We start from the raw sequence: 22,970 nt of genomic DNA, 5'->3' as shown, positions 1-22,970 counted from the left end.
ACAAGCATAGGATCATGCCCATGATAGAAAAACATTTGATTCTTATACAAAGGTCCAAGAAGTCAAGAAAACACAATAAATGATCTTACGGGTCAGGTGCAGCATCTTAGGCCAGCTGTCTGGCCATGTTGTCTTCCTCTCATCCTGGTATGAGTGTACTTTCTCCTCTGTTTGAGCGTTGTTTTAAGGTGATTTTGACATCAGCAGCCCTCTCTATAGACCAGTCCAGTGCAGGGGCCCTTTCTATGTGAAAATATTAATCCAAGAGTCAATTCCCTTCAGTTTTGCTGTGCATGAGCTAGTGCAGAGTACCTGATAAGGGTCTTTCCATCTAGGTTGGAGATGGTCCTTTAAAAGATGTCTTTTTCCAGTACACATAATGACCTGGTTACAGGTCTTGGGACATCTGATCTTCATCCAAAGATAGATGATATAAGCTTCAGAAACAGACTTAAGAGTGTCCTATTAATGACTCAGTTAAATTTAATATTAACATTAATATCAGCAAGGAATTAATGACAGCAAGGAACTATCTGAGAAGTCAGTCTTAGGCAGTAAATGCAGACCCCAACAAAACTAGAATTTAATATTCACTGAAACATAACTTTTTCTAAAATTACCCTTATTTCTACCAAATATAGCCAAATTAAGACCAATTTGTAAAGTAAGTCTAGTCTCAATAAACTTGGCCTGATGATTTATATAAATGTAATTGATCATATAGGCTTTTCTTTTTTTAAAAAAAATGGCTTTGCTAGAACTTTTATAAGGAGTCTCAGATTGAACTTTTTTTTTTTACATCTTTATTGGAGTATAATTGCTTTACAATGGTGTGTTAGTTTCTGCTTTATAACAAAGTGAATCAGTTATACATATACATATGTTCCCATATCTCTTCCCTCTTGCGTCTCCCTCCCTCCCACCCTCCTTATCCCACCCACCCCTCTAGGTGGTCACAAAGCACCGAGCTGATCTCCCTGTGCTATGCAGCTGCTTCCCACTAGCTATCTATTTTACGTTTGGTAGTGTATATATGTCCATGCCACTCTCTCGCTTATGTCAGATTGAACTTTTAAAAGGCCTCTCAGGGCTAGGAAAGTCATGCCCACGGCTTGTCACAGACATTGTCTTACAGATTTAGGTGAATTCCTCCTTTTTCACGGTCCCCAAATACTTTGAGATTCCTGCACCTGTTAGGAGGTGTCCTTCCTAATTTATCTGATAAAGCTACTGGGAACCTATGCGTTTCCGATCTCTGGAGGGATCAGATAGAGAGGCAAGATAAATGTTTCAATTCTGCTTACAAAGGTATAATTTACCAAACTGCTATAAGTCATAATTAGCTTGAGAAGAAGGGTTTCCTTATATCTGGAAAACACAGATTAAAACCAATTATTTCTCAGACAGAAACCATAAAAATTATAGCCATAGTCACCAGTTCACTCAGTCCTACTGTTAACAGTTTTATGAAGCCATCAGGTTTCCCATTAGAATTCTTTAATTTCTTACCCAGTTCAGTGTTATGGTCTGAAAGTCAGAAACCTGTATTTGTCAAAAAGTCCTTTCTGGAAATCTTCTTGAAGAGGAAGCATTTTTGTAAAAGCATCAGAGTGAAACCATAACTGTCTATAATGACAAAAGATTTAAGGCACCTTTAAAATATGATTACAATGCAATTGACAAAGAAACTTGGTTACTGCTGTGACATACAACACTTTAATAACTAGAATTATGACTGATAATTTTACCAGGAGATACCAGATTTTCAAGAATTCCATATAATTTCTAGAACACCTATATTAATAACATTTTCCCATTAATATAACCTAAGAAGACTTATTACTCATTTGACAATACTTCCCATGTAATTTAATCTACCAAATGAACCTAATTAGTTTGATATCTCTCTTTGGGGTGTTTCAGGGACCCTTGGAAGCATTCCAAAGTTAGCTAGAGGTTAAAAGAACTTCATTAGGATTTGATTTGGGAAGTTTTGTAAAAAAAAAAAAAAATCAAAAAGCTTTAAAACACTTGGTCAGATAGGATCATAGGCCACTATGGAACAATATTCACTTAACCAAAGTGGCAGTAAAAGATTTCAAAGGCAAATACAGATCAGATCACTTAAAAGGTAAAGAAACTTAAAATCTGTTATCAAAGGCAGCTCAACATTTTAAGAAAACTTTTCTCCTAACAGAGATAAAAACCAAATTCAAGTTTTGCACCAGCTTACTTTTAAAATTCATTTACTCCACTAAATTTATTCTAAACTTAGCCAACCCTGACCATGCACAAAACTCTTTTGTCGGCAGTGCTCATTTGAAGGAAATAATTACTGGAAGTTGACTTGAGTTTTAAAAACTGCAGTTCTCACAGATTATTCAAAGGATACGTTTAATGCCCCAAACAGGACTTCTTTGAAACCTGACTTTAAATACAGTGAAATTGCCAGGGCAATATCTGTTGACTTTTTTCACCCAAGTAAACTGAGAGTTTTCTTGTATACAATCTAGTTGGTATTTGCCTGTCAGCTGACTACATCATTTATGAATTGGCAGTATGTTTCTGTTGCTTGCTACACTGATTGATACTGAGCCTTTTTTTCAAAAAGGATTTAAGGTATCAATTACCAGTAAATTCCATCACATTTTTTCCTTTTAATTCTGAAATTTTGTCATGCAAAATCCCAAGTTTATGCAGAAGCCAACATTTAGTGAAAAGCAGTGTAAAGGTCCAAAATGAATGGCCAAGAAAACCGTCTGCAACATATTACAATACCTACACTAGGGAGAAGGGAGAGTTCTATGAAGTAATAGTAATAGGATGATGACAACCCTGCCATCAAGGAGATTACAACCCAAAGAAACAGTTCTCAACCCTAGTGCTATCAAGACTTCCCACTGATGTCAACAGGAGACCTAAAATTCCCAAGCTATTTTTTACTCCAATACAATTTTTTAAAAATTAAATCTCCAAAAAAAAAATTAATTAAATCTATGTATCACTCTTAGAAAAGGGAAGAAGCTGATACAAAGTGTGAAATCAAGCACAAAAGTTGAGATATTTACAATAAATATATGTCATTCTTTATGAACTAATCTGAGAATGGCCAAGTGCAAGCTGAAAAAGCAAAAGACACATAAAACAATGTAGTTAACAAAATGAGGTGTAAATATTAATTTTGCACATCTGATTACTATTCTAAAAGAAAATAAAAGTCATTAGGGCATCAAAAAGACCACAAGTCAGAGACCAAAGAGATTAGGGCAGGGGCAGAGCAGCACTAGGGCCAGGCAAGTGAGGAGCCTGGCCTGGAAGGACAAGGGTCTCACCATGAATCACATGTTTCCAAGGTCAGGCCGGAAAATAAAAAGCGAAGAGAGCCAGGTGGAGACTGGGCGGAGCAACAAGCACATCCCTCCTCTGAAGCTGTCATTTTGTCAAGTCCAAGTCCACTGTGGAACTTTCAGTTTCCCAAGTGAGGAAAAAAAAAAAAACAAGAAAAAAAAAAAGAAATCAGCTTTTTATATGAAATTTGATGTTTTTTTTTAAAGTCTGACCGGTTTAATTCACATTTTTAAGAAACACTGAACAGGAAGACAAGACACTACCACAACAAGCCATCTGCAGACAGAGACTGGCCCACAGCCCACCAATTTGCAGCCTCTGTCTTGGAACAACAGCCAGGCTTTCAGCAGAGAATCCCTCGCTTTCATCAGGATCTGATTCACCTTCCAAGCAGTGGATCATACACACCCCAGAAACTGTGAAGTGTGTGGCTCCTGAGGTCTGTACGTGCCTAGAAGAGCTTCGAATGTGTACTCCAAGCGTCAGGCACGCGACCAGAAACCTGATTGATGTTCCTGCAGTAGAGGTGCGTTTGCTGTGAAGCTGAAGAAACAAGCTTGCATAAGCCCTAAAGCTTACTTGAAATTTTACATTTTCTTTCATATTGAGTCTCCCCCCAAGCTTGGGGATCCCCAAAGATGAATCTGCCCCTGCCCTACTGATACTATTTTTTAGGCCAAACTCACAGCGAAATCGAGTGACCTAATTGCTGAAGAATTTGGATTTAATAGAGATTTCTTTTTCAGCTAACCATAGTGCCAGACACGATGCCTATAAAATCACCAGAGTGCTTTCCAAGTCTTAAACTAGTAAGAGCACTATGTCTAATGACAGTGCGTGATTCTGCATCATGTCTAGTTTATTTAGGGCACCAATTAAATGTGTAGAGATGATTATGATTATTGGTGGTAATAGCAGCTGTAGTTTGTAAACATTTGGGTATAAACAATGGAGCAACAACCTAGGATTACACTGACCTCTTCCTGGGCATTTGGCAGCATATCACCCAGGCAGCCCAGTGATCAGGCACTCCAGAAAAGTTGAAGTCTGTCCCACCACCCTGGGGAGGGTAACTGGCAACCACAAATGAGAGCCGTATCTGTTTTAAAAGGTTCTGAGAGTTTTCTGTGATCTTTTCTTCTGATGAAACTGCCTCTTGGAGAGTGATTTCACCTGGAAGAACCTGGGAATCTTGTGAAGCAACAAAGTGACCTTTTGTCATTGAGTGGAAGGTAAATTTTCTAAAACCCTAACAAGGTTTATCCATGTGAAAGGAAATGCAACCTCCACTATGATTTCTTCCTAGGTCAACTGCCTTCACACTGAGGAACACACGTTCCTGGGGCAGAGAGTCTTTCTAGGAGATACACAGGCACGGATGGCTTAAATGGAATCTATTTCCAGAACTTCAACTTCCATTTTTATGCATTTCAAACCTGCGGACTGCCAATTGCCCATTCCCAGTTGCCCTACACAAGGACCCTTTGCATTATGGAAGAAAGGCGGACCTATCACCTAACCTAAATTTTACTCTGGTTCATCAACCTGAAGTGTAAAACCTCTCGGGCATTAAACAAAGTGACAACTGGAGAATGCAGCCCTCCTGAGGGACAGTCAGGAGAGCAAACTACAGAGTAAGAATTGATGTAGGCAATGCCTTCCTTCAATCCAAGAGCCCTGGTAGGGTTCCTATCTATCTAAGAATTAGCACCCACGTTTACCTGAGTTTTAAAATAAAGTCAGACTTTTTCTGATTGAACGTGTGGTTTGGCTATTTGTCTAGCTTGACCACAAAGACTGGCTTTTCCAGCTAGATTATACGGCAGTTATTTTCCATTAAGCTGAATGAGTTAAATCTACAACTATAAGGTTTAAATAAAATATACTTAAAGCATATATAAAAGAGAAAACACATCCTTTGCAATATTTAAATTTGTGATAAGAATGTGGATGTCAACTTAAAAATGAAATCAGACCTCGAGTTTTATAAGATTATTTTAGGGGCTATGTGAAGCAAAAGGAGCACTCACTTGGGCAAACCTACTTAACTCAGCTTAATAAAAGTTTTTAAATAGTGTTGAGTACCTACTATACATAAAACATTACAGGTGAACAGAACACAGGCCCCTATTCTCAAGTTAGGCGATCAAGACAGAAAGCAGCAAGCATGACGTGCTGGACTCTGGAGGATGCAGAAATGGTTGGAGGCAGTTATAAGTCATCCTGGATAAGGGGCATTTCAGTTGGGTTTTGAAGGATGGGTAGAATTTCAAAAGGTAGAGGAGGTGTAAGGGATAGAACAGCATGAGGGAAGTCAGAGTTCAGAAACTTGGAAGTAGGTTAGAGAAACAGTGAATTGTTTATTTTGACTGACACTGTGACACAGAGAGAGAGAGAGAGAGAGCGCGAGAGAGCGAGAGGGAGAGAGCAAGAGGGGGGGGGAGGGGGGGAGAGAGAGAGAGAAAGAGAGAGATAAGGATAAACACAGGTAGGGTCAAGGAGATCACAAATGCTGTTAGGGAGCAGTTGAGAGTCATTAGAGGTTTCTGAGCAAAGAAAAGATGAACTCAGCCCTGGGCTCTGGGAGGAAGCCCTGGCAGCCCTGTCCAGGTACAGTGGAGGTGGGAGACACTCTGGCAGGTACTGACATCCTCCAGGCGAGAGATAAGGAGACGTGAGCACCTGTCATGGTGCCAAGAACTAGTCAGGGACTCTGACTTGAGCACAGGGTAAATATTTGACACATATACATTTTTAAATTGTTGTTCTTATTAACTGAGGGACATAAAAACATCTGCAGTGGTGCTCTGGAATTCTCACTCAACAGATATTTATCAGGTGTCAGCCATGTGCCAGGCAGTGTGCAGAGGGCTGAGACTATAATCTTAAACTAGACAGGCACTACCCACCCCACAGAGACCGCACGCCTTCCCCAGTTCGCCAAGGACGGTCCTGGCTTTAAAACTGCGAGTGGGCATCCCAACAAACCCCTCAGTCCCGGGCAAACCGGGATGGTTCAGCCACCCTAGAGGAAGGGGCACATGGGCCAAGGTGGCAAATCTGAGGCCCGACAGCAGCCGGTCACCTGAGGGCAGAGGATTTGGAGAACTTGCCTGCAGGAGGCTGGAGAGCTGCGGGGTCAAGATCTCACAGGGCCTAACCGGCCTTGGCCAGCATTTGGGCCTCCACGCAACAGTCAGCAGGAGGCCACTGGTGGGTATTCATTGGGCAGGACGTCCTGATGTGATGTGGGGTCCCATACAGAACACGGGGCTAGAGGGGAGACGACCTTTATGCTCCCTGCTCCCTGCCTCTCTCCCTTCTCCATCCTCTGATGGAGGCTGCAGCCCTCACAGGCTGCCGACACTGAGCTCAGCCTCTCCTAGCTCCTGTCTCAGGCAGCCACCAGCCTTTCCGGGAGGACTCAGGAGGCCCTGCTGGTGTATTTCAACTCTTCGAAGAGCTTTCCTGGGCAGGTATCTAATCAGTAAACAGGCTCACAACTCTTATAGATTCTCTGCTCTTTTCTCCATCATCAGGATGTGGATTGAAGATTCATCTTGTGTTTCTACAATTAACCCTCACAGTGCCTGACATAATAGGCACTCAGTGAAATACTTGCTGAAGGTTGGATAATTTTTTTAAAAACCGGCCTTATGTCTAAATCCAATACAGTTTCCCTTGAATAAAAATGGCTTTCAACATGGTAAGTGGCCCTGACTAGTCAGAGTAGACAGTTTGCAATTTTTCTCAAGTTTGCTGCTATTTTTACAAAATTCTGAAAGGGCTTGATGTTTATATTTGAACACCACCTGGAATGAAGGCTAGCTTCTGCAACTCAACCAGGTGCTTTACCCAAAATAAACTCAGTAACTGTTTCCCCTTGACTTTCTCCTGTTCTTGCTCAGGCCCAGCTCTGTCCCAAAGCCAGCAGGCCTTGAGAAGACCCAGCTCTGGCTCTTATTTCATGAAGGTAAGGTCAGGACCAGAGAGCAACAGAGACAGGGCAAGCCTTCTTGTTCCAACCTTCCTTGCTCAGAACCCAGGGAGAGACTTTCCACTAGCATTCTTAGCTGAGTTCTAGCACACTGGGTCCAGCGGGTCAGGGTCCCTCAGATGAACTTGACCTCCCCACTGTAAATGTTTGCTGGAAGCAGACAAAAGGCCCCTGCGGGTTTTGGCCTTGGCCTGGTCCAGACTCCCTCTGCCTCTCTGCTCCAACCACAACTCTTCCCAATACCACACACACACACACACACACACAGACACCTGTATCCCATCTGACTCCCTGCCCAGGCTCCTGTCACTCGTGTCAAGCAGCCTTTGAGTGACCACACTTTGGCCTCGACTCCTCCAGCCAGCCTCAGCCCTGCAGCCTGTACCAGGGCCCTGATACTCACCCGCTGGCCCCTTGCTTAAGGGACTCTACCTGAACTCCCTACATTGACCTCCCAGGATCAAAGACCCTCATGGTCTGCTCTCCACTAACCTTCCTGCCAGATGAAGCAGATCATTCACAACCCATCCCCAAACATTTTCACTGTGTTTTTAATCAAAGTCAACAAAAACAAAACCCAGATTTTTTTTTTTTCTTAACCATTTCTATTATCAAGGAGCTAATGGTGTAAGGCCTTGGTAGGTCTTAAAATATAGTTAGGTATAGATATCTTAAAAAACGAAGGAGTTATCTGGAACAGGCACCCACATTAAAGGGGTAGGGCAGCCAGCAATGATTTTGTCCTAAATTATTCTGCCAAGACACTTTCAAACAGAAGCAGTGAATCCTCTGAACCACTCCCAGAAGACTGCTGTAACAAATCCACTCCCACCTCCAAAGGCTTATTTCTCAGGTAACAGACCAGGAGTTGCTGGTTGAAGACGGAGATTTTCCTTATTTAGTGATTCAGAGACATGTTCCTTTCATTCTATGGCTCCACCATCACCTAGAGCCTTGCTTGCTTCTGAAAGAGGGTCTGAGCACAAACAGCACCGCTATCCCCTGGAAGCTTGTTAGAAATGCAAGATCTCAGACCCTGCCCTGGACCTACTGTACCAGCCAGTGTTTTAAGAAGATCTCCAGATATGGGTGACACCAACACACACAGAATTTTAAGAAGTCCTGCCCTAGAACCTCAGAGCCCTCTACATCCAGAGAGCCAAAGGGGAAAGAGGGCTTCAGTGAGCATTCCATTGAAGTCCCAGCCTACAAATGGCAGGTCACTCCCATTCCTATTCCACTGGTCAGAACTAGTCACATGGGCACACTTGACACAAAGGACTCTGGGAAATGCAGTTCCTGACTGGACAGCTGTCTGGCAGCTCCCACTCCACACTATGAAATTGGGAGGACAGATTTTGGTGGACAAGCAGACATTTCTGACTCAGAGTATTTTTTGTATTTTTTTCCATGAGAAGAAAGAATATTTCCTCCTCTCTCCTAGAAACAGTTTTAGGATAAGGTGACATGGGAATTTTTCCAGCTTTTTTTGAGTTGTTTTGGTGGATTTTTTCCAGATTTATTGAGAAATAACCAACAAATAAAACTGTATATATTTAAAGTGTAAAACATGATGATTTGATATACATACACATTGTGAAATGATTCAAGTTAATGAACACATCCATCACCTCACACTGTTAACTTTTGTGTGTGTGTGTGTGTGTGTGTGTGTGTGTGTGTGTGTGTGGTGAGAACGCTTAAGATCTACTTCCAGCAAATTTCAGGTATACAATTCTATATTATTAACTGCAGTCACCATGCAGCTTCCATTGTGAAGGTGGTCCAGCCTGGAGCTAAATGGATCAATGTATTGGACAAGAAGATGTTCCCATGAACCATCATATCCATGAGAGGCTGTGACCACAAGTGGTTTCCATCAATGCTGCTTCCCTCCTCACCCTTAACACAAAGGGCATCCCTGAATGACCTTATCTTCTGAACAAATCTGAGGCATCCAACCAGGGATCAACAAACTTCTTCTGTCAAGTGTCAGATAATAAATATTTTGAGCTATGCTGGCCATTCTGTGTCTGATGCAATCACTCAGCTGTCGTTCTAGCATGAAAGCAGCATAGACAAAATGTAAATTAATTCACATTACATAAACAATATGGGAGAACTAATTTATTTTACAAACCTTTACTGAGTATTTATTAAGCTACTTAATGCCTCTGGTCCAGTCAAAATGTAAACTCTGTGAGGGCAGGAATCATTTCTATCTTCTTCCTTACTATAACCCTTGAACATATCACCATAACTGGCACATATAAATGAACGACAGAATTTAAATGAATGTCACACATGGGGAAATTTGCAGATTGGAGGAGGTGTAGCAAATGCTCTGAGGTCCATCCTGGCCAAGGGGCCCACACAGGGTGGCCATGTAGCACAGGATAAGCATAAGACAAGAGAAAGTCATCAGCAAGGTCATTACTCTTTGGCAACCTGACCCAGAAGGGCCATCACAGAACACGAAAGCCTGAGGCTTTCACCTTCTTGTCCAGTACATCAGACCATTTAGTACCAGAATGAACCACCTTCACAAAGGAAGCTGCATTGGTGACTATAGTAAATAACACTGTATTATATACTTGAAATTTGCTGGGAGGAGATCTTAAGCATCTTTACCATGCACACCTCCTTAGTGAGCAGGTGGCCAAAGGGCAAAGAAACACTGCTTTGACGGCAAATACCAGGCCCTACCCCAGGCCATGCGCGACATGTGTGTGCAAAGGAGAAACAAGCAGGGCTCTATTAACAGAGTACTTGTCATGGTGAGAGTCTCAAAATCGAATATGTAGGCCCTGGACAAGAGCAGAAGTCACACTAAAGGGACTGCAAAGAGGAGAAAACTTGGTCAAGGTCAGGAGCAGTAACAAATAATGAGGAAATTAGCATTTAATTACCATAAGCTGTGTGCCCAGCACTTTTACATATACTGTCTAGCTTTATCCTCACAGCAACCTCGTACGTTCATAATATTCTCCCCATTCCTCCAAAATTGCTTCTGTTTGGGTCGCACTATCTCATTCCAAGACTTACTGTAAAGCTACACAGAGCACCTCAACTCCACATGATTAACATTTGGGACTGGATAATTCTTTGTTGTGGGAGGTTGTCCTGTGCATTCGTTATAGGATGTCTAGTAACATCCCTGACCTCCACCCACCAATTATGGCAATCAAAATGTCCCCCTACGTTGCCAGGTACCCTGGGATGGGGGGAGGGGGCAGAGGCAGAACTGACCCCAGGGGAGAAGCTCGGAGCTACAGTAATCAACACTGTGAGGTGCTGGGAAATGGCAGACACAGGTCAATACAACAGAAAAGGGCCCATAAACACAGCCAGACATAAGCCTCCATGGCAATTCACAGGAGACAGAACAGTCTTTTCAACGGATATATATATATGTACCTTGATGCATGCCTCACACTGTGTATAGAATTTAACTCAAAATGGATCATAGACCAAAATGTGAAACCTAAAAATTTGATAATTGGACTCAAGTAGAAATCGAAAATGTCTGCTATTCAAAAGACACTGTTAAAAAAAAATGGGAAAAAAGAGAGTCATAGACTGTTAGAAAATATCTGCAAAACATAAATTTGATAAAGGAGTTGTATCATAAATATATTTTTAAATTCTGAAAATTCAGTAATAAAAGAATCAATTTATAAAAGGCATGAAATATTTATAAAGACATTTCATCAAAGAAGATATACAGAAGGAGAATAATTACATTAAAAAAGATGCCCAACATTATTAGTCACTAGGGAAATTCTAATTACAACCACAAGGAGATATCACTACACACCTACTAAAATGACTAAAATTTTAAAAGTGACATGCGTTGATAGTGGGAATGCAAAACGATGCAAGCACGTTGGAAAACAGTTTGGCAATTTCTTCTACAGGTAAAATACGCTTGCCATAAGACCCTGCAATCCTGCTCTGAGGTACCTAGCCAAGTGAAATGCAAACCTATGTTCACACAAAAACCTGTACGTGAATTTTTATAGTGACTCTATTTCTTATTCATCTAAAACTGGAAACATGCACACACTGAACCACTACTCAGCAATAAAGAAGACCAGGGAATTCCCTGGGCCGTCCGTCCAGTGGTTAGGACTCTGCACTTCCACTGCAGGGGGCACGGGTTTGATCCCTGGTCGGGAAACTAAGATCCCCGCATGCTGTGCGGTGTGGCCAAGAAAGTACCAAACTACCGTCACACATGGTAACACAGATGAATGTCAAATATGCTATGCCAGGTGGAGGGATCCATGCTCAAAAGGCTACACAATGTATAGTTTCATTTGTATGATGCTCTATAGCCATAACTCTGAAGACAGAAAACTAAAAGGCCAGGAAAGAGGACAGTGGTGGCCAGAGGCTGTGGAGAGGGGAGGTGCTGACCACAAAGGGGCCCCAGTGAACTCTGTGAGTGGTGAAACTCGTCTGTATCTTGACCGTGGTGACAGTCACACGACTCCATGTGTTTGTCAAAACTCACAGAACTACGTGGTCGGCTGTCCTTTTCCTCAGGTTCCACATCCGTGAATTCAACCAACCTCGGATTCGGTGGGGGTCGGCGGGGGGACTGAGAAAGTTCCAGAAAACAAAACTTGAATTTGCAGCGTCCCAGCAACTACTTACATAGCATTTACACTACATTTACAACTATTTACATAGCATTTCATTGTATTAGGTACCATAAGATATCTAGAGATGGTTTAAAGTGTATGAGAGGATTTGCATAGGTTATATACTAAGGGACTGGAGCATCCGTGAATTTTGTTCTCTGCAGGGGTGGTGTCCCTGCAGATCCTCAAAAGGATGAATTTTACTGAATGTGAATTGTACTTCAAAAAACTATATATGAATAGGATTTCTGTTTAGACTTTGAGAAAGAAAATTAATCACTTATGAACCTGAATACAACTCTACGACTGTAATTAAATAAAACAAGTCAGACTCTGTCACTCTCCCGCTTATGCTCAGCATCCATCGCCCTCCCTCCACACACCTACCTGACCTCACCTCCTTCCTCTCCACCTTCCTTTCACTCCAGCTACACTGGCTCCCTGTTCTTCCTGAAACACTGTCTCTTTCCTTTGCTCACAATGCTCTTCCTCTTGATATCCGCATGGCTTCCTCCCTCAATTCCCTCAAGGCCTTTGCTCACTTTATCAGAGAGCTCTTTCCTGATCTCTCCCTCTCTCTCTCTCAATATTCCTCTCCGCCTTACTCTGCTTTGTCTCCATAGCACTTCTCATGCATTTATTTTTTGTTTATATGCACTAGAATGTAAGCTTCATCTTTATCTGCTTTCATCACTTTGGTCTCCTAGAACAGTTCCTGAAACACAGTAAGTGCTCCATCCATATTTGTTTTTTTGTTTTTGTCTCTTGAAAGAAGCTTTTTTTTGAGGTATAATTGACATATAGTATTATATTAGTTTCAGGTGTCATAAATACTTGCTAAATGAATGAATAAATAAATGACTGGATGTACTGATGGGTGCAGGGATGGAAAGACAGAGAGAGAGAGAGAGAGAGAGAGAGAGAGAGAGAGAGGGAGGGAGGGGTAGATTAGACGGGGCAGTTGACTGGATATCCTCGCAGAGAATTTGAATACAAAACATGAAATGAGAATGAGCAGCAATGGTAACAGTAAAAACTGAGACAAGAGCAGCTGTTTCACAAAAGGATTAAGCACTAAACTAGGAGTCAAAGACACTTGCTTATTTGAAACACTGTTGAGTCTGTCAGCATAGCCACTAAACGTATGTCTGATTAATAACTGTATCACAGTCTTCTAACCAGCAACACCCTTCTCTCTGAGGCCTAGCTCCCTGTCTTCCTTACTTCCCTGAGTATCCCTACAATAAACCTCCTTCGACAAAGGTACACCACGCATGTCACTCACTCTTCCTTGGAACCTCAAAGACCCTAACCACCACTCATCCCCATACTCTTTCTGGTGGACTCAGACATGGATGTTTTCCCCTGCTCAGGAAAACAGTGCCCTCTGCAGGTCTCCATCGGCAGCAGTCAGAAGAGACTTGATCACGCAGAGTAAAGCCACTCTACTGCAAGCTCAATGCAGTGTGACAACAGAACTGTGTGTCCCCAGGAGACCCCTACACCTCCCTTCTTGCAGCATCAGGACAACTTGCCCCAACTCATCCTGTCCCTTAACCTTGCTTTGGTTGGGCATCCTTTAACCCTCAAACTCTTACCCACCCCTTTCTGACACTCCTTTTTCTGACCCCCTTCCCTGAAACCCTTCCACGGAGCTCTCTGAAAATCATCAGCAAAATCTCCACAACCTGAATTTCTTCTCTGAACTTTCCTGCATCTTTGTGCTCTCACTGGAACCTAGCTTCCCCTTGGGACACTGCTTTCCCTGCAGGCTCTCAAGTGGTGGCTGTTTTCTCTCCTACTTCTCTTGTTCCATGAGGGTGTCTTTCTTGCATCTCATATCACTTTCGGCACCTCTCCATGCTCCTCCATAAAATGTTTAGCCTTAAATCTCATGTCAACTGACTCGATCATTCTTTTCTAATATATGCGTTCATTGCTATAAATTTCCCTCTAAGCCCTGCTTTTACTGCATCCCATAATTTTTGATGTTGTAATTTCATTTTCATTTACTTTAAAATTTTCTCTTGTGGCTTCACTTTTGACCCATATGTTATTTAGAAGTGTGTTGTTTAATCTCCAAAGATTTTGAGATTTTCCAGCTATCTTTCTGTTACTGATTTCTAGTTTAATTCCATGTGGCCTGAGAACATACTTTGTAAGATTTCTACTCTTTTGCATTTATTAAGGTATGTTTTATGTCCCAGAATGTGTTCTATCGTCCATGTGAGCATCAAAAGAATGAGTATTCTGCTATTGCGAGAGGAGAACTGTATAAATGTCAATTAGATCCAGTTGATTGATGGTGCTGTTCAATCCAACTGTATCCTTACTGACTTTCTGCTTGCTGGATCTGACCTAGTTTAAATTCCATGGTCAATCACCACAACCACTCCCTTGCACCTCGCCCCTCTCTTCTTCTGTACATTCACTTACCTAAACCACAACCCTGGTTCAATCCAGCTCCCTGCATGTATCTTGCCTAGCTCCACATATACTGACTGTGGTCAGTGAAAAACACCCAACCATGCTGATTGGTCTCTCCTTAAATTCATAACCACTAAGGTCAGGTGGGGCTTGTATGCTGTCAAGCAAACAGAATGACATTCCCTGATCCATTCCCGGGAGGGAGCCATTCCCATCCCATTCTCATGGATGACTATTTCCTCAAATAGTCATCCTTCTTGTTCCCCCTCAAATCGCTAACACCTCCTTCCTAATCCTCACTCTCAGCAGATGTCCTTGCTTCCTAGTTCAGTGAGAAAGTAGAAGTTCCCATCACCATAGCTACACTTGTATATGTGCCCATATACTCTGCCTCCAAGCCTTTTACCATGAATTTCTGGTCTTTGCTACTAGCAAATGTCAACCTGCTCACTTCTGCACTAGATTCCTCTTGCTTATTCATAGACAATTCTCCAGCTATTCTCTTTTCTCCTGCAAGCATCCTTTTGTCCCTCTCTGATCTTTCTCATCAGCACACAGGCTATTTTGTCTCTAAATGGCAGGCATGTTCCTTGGGGATTTGCATTTGCTTTTTCCTCTTGGGAAGATGCTCTTCGCCAAGATAGCCACATGACTCTCTTCTTCTTCTCCTCCCCAGGTCCTTACCCAAATGATACTTCTCAGGGATGCCTTTTCTGGCCACCCTGTCTAAAACTGCAACCTCACTGTGTCTGGGTGTACCCTAAGGTGACCCTTAAGGAGCCACACCTCAAATTCCCCTCCCCTTGGGTGAGGGCAGAACCTGTAATTTGGTTCTAATAAAATAGAGCAAAGGTAATGGGATGTCACTTCCTTGATTAGGTTACAGTATATAGCAAGACAATGGGCTGTCACCCCATAATTACAGTACATGATATAACACTCCATCTTAGCAGACTAGAGCAAGAGCTTTTCCTTACTGACATGAAGAAGTCAGCTACCACACTGTGAGAGGGCCAATGGAACTGGGAGGCCTCTAGGATCTCAGAGTGGCCTCCAGTGGAGAGCCATCAAAAAGCCAGGGCAGAGAGTTCCCTAGTGGTCTGGTGGTTAGGACTCAGCACTTCCACTGCAGGGGGCATGGGTTCAATCCCTGGTTGGGGAACTAAGATCCCACATGCTGCAAGGCACGGCCAAAAGAAAAAAAAGACCGGGACTCCAGTTATACAACTATAAGGAATTAAATTCTTCCAACAACCTGGATGAGCTTGCAAGAAGATTATTCTCCAGCTAATTCTCCAAATGAGAATTCAGCACAGCTGGCATTTTGATTGCAGTCTTGTGCGATGCTGGGCAGAGGACCATTTAAGCCATCTCCAGACTCCTGGACCCACAGAAACTGTAAGATAATAAATGTGTGTTTTTTTAAAAAAAGAAAAAAAAACATCTTTATTGGAGTATCATTGCTTTACAATGTTGTGTTAGTTTCTGCTGTATAACAAAGTGAATCAGCTACATGTATACATATATCCCCATATCCCCTCCCTCTTGCATCTCCCTCCCACCCTCCCTATCCCACCCCTCTAGGTGGTCACAAAGCACTGAGCTGATCTTCCTGTGCTATGCAGCCGCTTCCCACTAGCTACCTATTTTACATCTGGTAGTGTATATATGTCCATGCCACTCTCTCACTTCATCCCAGCCTACCCTTCCCCCTCCCTGTGTCCTCAAGTCCATTCTCTACATCTGTGTCTTTATTCCTGTCCTGCCCCTAGGTTCTTCAGAACCATTTTTTTTTTAGATTCCATATATATGTGTTAGCATACGGTATTTGTTTTTCTCTTTCTGACTTCCTTCACTCTGTATGACAGACTCTAGGTCCATCCACCTCACTACAAATAACTCAATTTCATTTCTTTTTATGGCTTAGGAATATTCCATTGTATATACGTGCCATATCTTCTTTATCCATTCATCTGTTGATGGACACCCAGGTTGCCTCCATGTCTCAGCTACTGTAAACAGAGCTGCAATGAACACTGTGGTACATGACTCTTTCTGAATTATGGCTTTCTCAGGGTACACGCCCAGCAGTGGGACCACTGGGCCGCATGGCAGTTCCATTTTTAGTTTTTTAAGGAACCTCCATACTGTTCTCCATAGTGGCTGTATCAATTTTCATTGCCACCAACAGTGCAAGAGGGTTCCTTTACCTCCACACCCTCTCCAGCATTTATTGTTTGTAAATTTTTTGATGATGGTGTGAGGTGATACCTCATTGTAGTTTTGATTTGCATTTCTCTAATGATTAGTGAAGTTGAGCATTCTTTCACATGTTTATTGTCTACCTGTGTATCTTCTTTGGAGAAATGTCTATTTAGGTCTTCTGCCCATTTTTGGATTGGGTTGTTTGTTTTTTTTTGATATTGAGATGCATGAGCTGCTTGTAAATTTTGGAGATTAATCCTTTGTCACTTGCTTCATTTGCAAATATTTTCTCCCATTCTGAGGGTTGTCTTTTCGTCTTGTTTATGGTTTCCTTTGCTGTGCAAAAGCTTTTAAGTTTCATTAGGTCCCATTTGTTTATTTTCGTGTTTATTTCCATTTCTCTAGGAGGTGGGTCAAAAAGGATCTTGCTGTGATTTATGTCATAGAGTGTTCTGCCTATGTGTTCCTCTAAGAGTTTTATAGTGTCTGGCCTTACATTTAGGTCTTTAATCCATTTTGAGTTTATTTTTGTGTATGGTGTTAGGGAGTATTCGAATTTCATTCTTTTACATGTAGCTGTCCAGTTTTCCCAGCACCAGTTATTGAAGAGGCTGTCTTTTCTCCATTGTATACTCTTGCCTCCTTTATCAAAGATAAGGTGACCATATGTGCATGGGTTTATATCTGGGCTTTCTATCCTGTTCCATTGATCTATATTTCTGTTTTTGTGCCAGTACCATACTGTCTTGAATGTGTGCTGTTTTAACGTGCTAAGTTTGTAGTAACTTGTAATACAGAAAAATAGAAAACAAGTACAGCCCCCAAATGCTCCTTGTTACCATTTTCTGTTTATTTTTTTGCCTTAGCACTTACAGCCACTGAACATTTTCTGTTTTACTGATTTACCTTTGCTTATAGTCTGTGCTGCCTCCACTCTTGAATACAAGTTTCACTAAGACAGGGATTTTTGTCTGTTTTTCTCCCACCATTATAATCTCAGTGCCTTGAACAGTCTCAGTAAATGTTTGTTGAGTGAATGAATACTGAACAAATGCTAACTTGTTACCTGAGCAGAGGAATTCATTAAGCTCACCTATATCTCAGAGAGGTAAGACATGAGAGGAAAGGTTTGTATTGTTTTAAACTTGTTATTATGGAAATGTTCTAGCACTGCTTCAGGAGCCACTGTGATGTGTCCAGGCAACAGCTTCTTACTAGTCTGGCTTATTCCAGCGGTAAATTATACATTCTGAGAGCAGCATTCTTCAAGGCCTTTTGACTTAGCTCACATTTAAAAATACATTCCACATTATGTCTCAGTACACACATATACCTACATAAATAATTGAAACAAAGGTTTCACAAAATAGTACTTGTCGTTATCACATGCTCTGATGGTTTCCCATTCCATTTCACCCTGTTGTATTTCATTTTTTAGAAACTGGAGAAGACCCACTGGTAGGTCCTAGACAAACCCTCCAGGCAATTCTCCAGGAAGACCAATCTTCTCAGCTGTCAAGCATCTCCCAGGTTTAGACTGCTACCGGTTCTTCCTGGAGAGTACGTGAGGGCATCTTCTGTGATGCCTGGGAAGCAGAAGTATTTGCCTTAGCAGATAGGAGAGGTGAGGGACAGGGTTGGCAGTGAGTATGCCTGGACTGGAAGCCACCACCCTCTGGCCGCAGCTGAGCCACAGGAAGAGCCCAGGGCTGACGCTCATCTTCATTAGTTTAATGAGCGTTCATATATTTCAAAGACTCTAAAATATCCAAATACTGTTACAGCTAATCTTTAGTCATGGTCATGTCTCAGACGTCTAATGGTTCCTGAGTCACTGGCATTTGGTGCTTGAATTTCTTGACTGCAAAGTGTTTTTGAAAACCACTGAAACATTAGCCACCTTACATGGTTCCAAATGGCGTAACTTGTGAAGCTAATGAAAAATTATGGCAAAGCACTTTCCATATAGCATGAACTAATCAGTGAGCCCAGAAAATCCAATGTTGATAAAGTGCCATTAAGTTATGGCATGAAATGCCACCTGTAAATTACCCCTGGGTAAATCTGGGTGTAATGTGCCTCTTTGCAAGTAGTTTTCTATTTATTTGAATGTGAAATGAATCCCAAGGATGGCAGATGATAAAGATGCTGCCTCTTCGGGCTTCCCTGGTGGCGCAGTGGTTGAGAGTCTGCCTGCCGATGCAGGGGACACGGGTTCATGTCCCGGTCCGGGAAGATCCCACATGCCGCGGAGCGGCTGTGCCTGAGAGCCATGGCCGCTGAGCCTGCATGTCCGGAGCCTGTTGCTCCGCAACGGGAGAGGCCACAACAGTGGGAAGCCCGCGTACCGCAAAAAAAAAAAAAAAAAAAAAAAAAAAAGATGCTGCCTCTTCAAAACTGGTTTGATTTTAAATGTATTTGTCCTTTTTTAAAAGCATGTGGTTCAAGAGAAATACTTTTTTTTTTTAAATTGCTTAAGTGTTAGCTCGACAGTGCAACCAGAAGGGGGAAAATGTCCCTGACACCTACCCCCACCACTCTGCCTGAGGGTTAAGGTGCCAGGGTAAGGAAGGGGAGGTGCTGGAAGACAAAGAACTCAGAAATCAGGAGTAAATGAAGCTTATCTAGAGTGTTTCTTCTGGGCTCTCCTCTCCTTTTCAGCCCCCATTTTCCTCACCTTCCCTGTGGGCTGTGCCCCTGTTTACTGTGATTCCTTTCCTCTGATCAGATGGCTCATTTCTCTTCCCTTTTGTTTCCACTAAAACATTCCTGACCCGTGTATCACTCCTGTAGGATAATCTCTGAGTTTAATGGATTTCTCTGCTAAGGTAATACTTTTTGTCACCATGAGAAAGCAATAGCCAAATCCACAATGTGGGATGTTCTGCAGGACAAAAGACCCAGTTTTTCTACCACATGAATAGCAAGGAGGGGGAAGCGGAGATAAGGTGTGTTGGGGAGAGGGAGGAGGAGCTGTTATGACAAGAGACACATGGATCAGATTCAATCTTGTCTCAAAGTAGACAAGAGTTTAATGAATTCCCAACTGCCCATCACCCAGCTCCAATATTTAGCAATATTTTGCTCTTTTTGCTTCGATTATTCACTTCAACAGATGTTTGTTTATTCCTTTGTTCTGTGGAGAATTTTAAAACAAGTCCCAGAGTTCATATTATTTCACCCCCAAATACTTCAATATGTGTCTCTTACAGAAATACACTTTGGGGCTTCCCTGGTGGCTCAGTGGTTAAGAATCCGCCTGCCAATGCAGGGGACACGGGTTCGAGCCCTGGTCTGGGAAGATCCCACATGCCGCAGAGCAACTAAGCCCGTGCGCCACAGCTACTAAGCCTGGGCTCTAGAGCCCGCGAGCCACAACTACTGAGCCCGTGTGCCACAACTACTAAAGCGCACAAGCCTAGAGCCCGTGCTCTGCAACGAGAGAAGCCACTGCAATGAGAAGCCAGCGCACTGCAACAATGAGTAGCCCCCGCTCGCCACAACTAAAGAAAGCCCGCGCACAGCAACGAAGACCCAACACAGCCAAAAATAAATAAATAAAATAAATACATGTATTAAAAAAAGAAAGAAATACACTTTGGCAAGAATTTTTCAGCCTTCAGAGAGGGGCTCTCCCGGAAGCATCCCTGTGACTCTAAATGAGGTTTGCTTTAAGGACATTATTGATATTTATAAAAATACACTGTTCCTCTACACACACCCTCAGGATAAAATTCCTTCTGGACCTGGCTTAGGAAAAACGCTACAACTTCTGACCCAAACACTGAAGATTCAGTACGTGATCAAATTTTCCTTTATATAAGATGTGCTAGGAAGCTTAGAGGCAAATCTGTGGCCTACCATAGCCTACGTCTGCCCTCTGTAATATGAAATTGTCTGTTAGCATCATTTGCAGCTCTAGTGGGGCCCTCTCCTTGCTGTTCCTTTTTCTTTCTCATCTACTTCAAATCTTACCTTATTGTATCTGTACATCCCTATGAGCAGAGGTGGGCTGGTGAATGTTCCACAACTGGTTCTCTGAAAAGAATGTACATGTATATGACAAATTTGCTGCTATAAATGACCTATAATGCACAGTAAACAAAAGGAAAATACACAATACTTCTTACTGTAAATTCCTTGCAGCCAGTTGATTCTCATAGAATGCTTTTGTTGATTTTAGTCAAACCCTTTATCCACAGCTAACCTATGGTTGCAACCAATAATCAAGAATAGTTTAGACATGAATGTTGGTTGACATTTCCATTTACTTTAACAAGGAAGACAAAAGTGAAGCAACAAAGATCTATGTCATGTGTCAGAAATCCACTCATTCCTCATTATGTAAGCAACTGTCTTGCTAAATTCATCAATTGCTTCCAAATACTGGAAGAATATTTCCTCAACTTTTTGTGCTATTCATAATGTAACTACTATGGACAAGACACACTTTCCGTGTTTACTCTGCACTGTTATCATTCTCTCCATCACAATATGAAGTCTAGATGATCAATAAAGCAATAAATAAAGAGTTGATTTGTAGTGTGTGCCCATTTCCCTGGTGTAAATACTCCCACTATGGCCAATTTCAAGATACCAACATGAGGTTGCTCGAAGTGGATTTAGGAAGAGATGTGCAGTAGGACACCTTTCTGTAGCATTTTCACCACACAGATACGATGGACATAAATAACCTCAACAGTGTAAGTAACAGTGAAACATAATTAGAAAGTGATGAATTTGAGTATTTATTATTAATATGATTTATTTAATTGTAAGTTTACATAATTTAATTTTTAATGATGGCTGTGTTTAACAAACGACTTGCAAGATTCCTAAAAGTTTAACAATAAATTTCTTATAAGCCAGTACATGATGACTCTAGCATACCACTGTCTGTAAGCCACCTAAGATCATTTTGGAGTTAGGTCAGCTATGAAAAATCATACACTTGTGGGGACTGTTCTTCTGGTAGGATTATGGATTGCAATTATGAAAATTCCTCCCTGAGAATACTAGATCCGGGATTAATTATAACAAACATACTCTTTAAAGTACTGTTGAATTATTTACAATAGCTAAGACATGGAAACAACTTAGGTGTCCATCAGTGGATGAATGGATAAAGAATATGTGGTATATATATCAGGTGGAATATTGTTCAGCCATTAAAAAGAAGGAAATCGTCTCAATTTGTGACAATATGGATGGACCTTGAAGGCATTATGCTAAGTGAAATAAGTCATACAGAAAAAGACAACTACTCTACAATCTCACTTATATATGGAATCTAAAAAAAACTAAACACACAGAAACAGAGACCAGATTGGTAGTTGCCAGAGGCAGGGGCTGAGGGTGGGAGAAATGGGTGATGGTGGTCAAAAGGTACAAACTCCGAGTTATAAGATAAGTAAGTTCTGGGGATTTAATGTAAAACACAATGACTATAGTTAACAATGCTGTACTGTATCTCTGAAAGATATACAATACAGTATTTGTATATTGCTAAGAGAGTAAATCTTAAAAGTTTTCATCACAAGGAAAAAAATCTCTGTACCTATATAAGGTGATGGATGTTAACTTAGTGTGGCAAACATTTTGCAATATGTTCATATATCAATCATGTTATACACCTTAAACTTAAACAATGTTATATATCAATTATATTGCAATAACACAGGGAAACAATAAAGTATTGCTGAGCTCAAATGAAAATATGGCAACTCATCAGGTTCAAGGGGCAAAACAGGAGCAGTGAGCTAAAACCAGGTCTGTAGACAGTAAATGGAAAACAAAACCAAAAATACCCCGAAAAACAAGACCAAACAAACAAGCTTGGTTTGCCCTGAAGGTCAATGCTTCTGTCACACAGAGAACCAGAGAAAACAACTTGGACTATGCAAAGCAGGAGGTGCACCTCAGACTCTCACACTGAGCCAGGACCCTCAAGAGGGGTACACCCTTTGTGAGACCTCAGGGCAGAAAAATAATTCACCTCCCAGCAGAGGAAGCCTATCTCCATCATAACCCCGGGTGGAAAAAAATGAATTATAATTTTTTTTCTCAGAATTTGCATCCTTAGGCTTTATTTCACCCTTGTGTGGAGGTTACATTTACACTACTCATGCTATCAAGCTCTACTATAAAAATTAAAACAAGAGGATGAGCTGGGGACAGCCACCACGGGCACTCTGCTCTCTGCTCTTAGCCCTGGAGCTGGTGAGGCTCAGTCCCCTCCAGACGGGAACCCGCGCCCAGATCCCAGGGCCAGGCCGCGGTCACCTCCTGAGCCTGCCAGGACCCCCGCCTCACTGCAGCTACCGTGCCTCCCTGGCCTCCCTTTGCCC

General features: G+C 41.9%; 2 protein-coding genes and 1 long non-coding RNA gene across 13 annotated transcripts in view; 2 read left to right on the top strand and 1 right to left on the bottom strand.

Annotated features, from left to right (window-relative positions):
- Positions 1-22,970, bottom strand: part of PHTF2 (putative homeodomain transcription factor 2) — a 168,459-nt gene that overhangs the window by 8,798 nt on the left and 136,691 nt on the right. For 6 of the 11 annotated variants that reach the window (XM_067746052.1, XM_067746044.1, XM_067746046.1 and 3 more), the window contains 5 exons: positions 20,599-20,661; positions 15,674-15,814; positions 3,333-11,948; positions 1,510-1,626; positions 90-243 (listed from right to left, as the gene is read on the bottom strand). The gene's annotated coding sequence lies outside the window, so the exon portion shown is untranslated. The remainder of the gene's footprint in view (positions 1-89; positions 244-1,509; positions 1,627-3,332; positions 11,949-15,673; positions 15,815-20,598; positions 20,662-22,970) is intronic. The other 5 variants (XM_067746049.1, XM_067746045.1, XM_067746050.1 and 2 more) reach the window with 5 other exon arrangements.
- Positions 1-22,970, top strand: part of MAGI2 (membrane associated guanylate kinase, WW and PDZ domain containing 2) — a 1,357,470-nt gene that overhangs the window by 1,331,257 nt on the left and 3,243 nt on the right. The window lies entirely within an intron of this gene.
- On the top strand, positions 15,810-20,211 carry LOC137228922 (uncharacterized). Its single transcript, XR_010945408.1, has 2 exons — positions 15,810-17,731; positions 19,836-20,211. It is a non-coding gene; the product is annotated as an uncharacterized lncRNA (long non-coding RNA).

Source organism: Pseudorca crassidens, chromosome 8, assembly GCF_039906515.1.
Source record: "Pseudorca crassidens isolate mPseCra1 chromosome 8, mPseCra1.hap1, whole genome shotgun sequence".
In the NCBI taxonomy this organism is placed as follows: Eukaryota; Metazoa; Chordata; class Mammalia; order Artiodactyla; family Delphinidae; genus Pseudorca; species Pseudorca crassidens.
The sequence above is the reverse complement of the archived record's forward strand: the minus strand, read 5'-3'. Positions and strand labels throughout refer to the sequence as shown.